General features: G+C 37.1%; 1 protein-coding gene across 1 annotated transcript in view; it reads right to left on the reverse strand.

The window, feature by feature from the left end:
- The window catches only part of LOC109430221 (3-hydroxy-3-methylglutaryl-coenzyme A reductase), a 168583-nt gene that overhangs the window by 131453 nt on the left and 35658 nt on the right, over nt 1-1472 (reverse strand). The window lies entirely within an intron of this gene.

Raw genomic sequence — 1472 nt, forward strand, 5'->3', positions numbered from 1 at the left:
ATAAATTGAGGTATAGCTCAAAATTGTGACGTGCTGGAGCGAATCTGAGCCCGAATTCGGATTCAGCGGCCCAAAATATGTCAGAGACACATAAGTTTGTTCTTGAGACAAAAAAAATGTTGCGCTGAGTTATTAAACTCTTTATTAAGCATTATATTTGAGAAATTTGAAAGAGTACCTATACGCTCATACGCTTGCGTAGTTTTTTTTTTTTGATACGCAGGTGTTCTTTTGCGCGCACACGTTTCGTTCGTTACTATTGTGGTATATTAGTGTTCCTGACAACACTTGCCATACCATGCTGCTGCGATAAGCATTCGATGGAGTTGATGACTACCGTCACGGTCGCCATGAGGTATGCTTAGTTCTGGGATTCTCATAAAGAATGGAACTGCACTTGCCGTTGGTTCTGAATAATGGCTTGTGCTTTATTTTCGTTCTTTCTTAGACCTACTTATAGACTGTTTCATAAATTATAAATACACTTTGTTTTTTAAATTAAATGAACTGTTCTAATGATTTTTACCAACTTCTTTCAGAGTATAGCATATTGTACTCCATATTTTTATATTTCCTTTCAATTGTCTTGATATTTTAAAGAACAGTCGAGTTCTCTAACAAATAACTTAATTTTTCAAATTTGCATTTGCACAAAGGTAACCAAAATTACCAAAAATTATCTAAATTTTTATCACATTCGCTTTCTTAACAAGTTGTCTGAGGAATGCCTTGATCAAAATTTGGGAAAAATCGATAAAGGCATTTCCACAGCATTTTTTCGGAGATCAAGTTTCTCATTTTTTAAGGTTTTCTACGGAACATAAAAACTACCACACAGTTTCTTAGCTTTCCTGAACGCATTTAATCTAAAAAAACTTATTTTTTCAGCTCATTCGATCCTTCAGATGGCAAAGTTTGTCATACCATAAAAACGAATGCAGTAAACAGTAATTAAGACATTCATTTGCTTAATGTTAAACACGATTGTGACGCTGCTACTCATAGAGCCTATGTTGATCTACCCACCCACATCAGCACCCTGAACAGAAATCTATAAAGTTGCCCTCTCTGTTGAAATGCACGATCAGAAAAGTGTATGTGTTACGACCGCTTCTGTGCCATACTTTTTTTTCAGAATAAATAACTTGAACTTTAATCACTAATATATCCTAATATTCTCAGAGGTGAATCATTTCAAGTTATTGTCCATTATTATTGAATGAATTGACGATTCTTTGTGTAGACATCATGTTGGATTAACGTTTAACTCTACCTACCCTCAAACCATGGGCGTGCGGACTCGCTGGAGGAGGATGTAAAACCCGTTGCTAATCGAGGTCATCATCACGACGCTGGCTGTGTGTGGTGGCGTCGTCGTATTTGGCTTCGTTATGGCATCGCACCTTTATCAACCGATCGGGCCCAACCATCGCAGCAACAATCGCATTGTCCACATCTATGGTGCGCTAATG

This window comes from Aedes albopictus, chromosome 1 (assembly GCF_035046485.1).
Source record: "Aedes albopictus strain Foshan chromosome 1, AalbF5, whole genome shotgun sequence".
Taxonomy (NCBI): domain Eukaryota; kingdom Metazoa; phylum Arthropoda; class Insecta; order Diptera; family Culicidae; genus Aedes; species Aedes albopictus.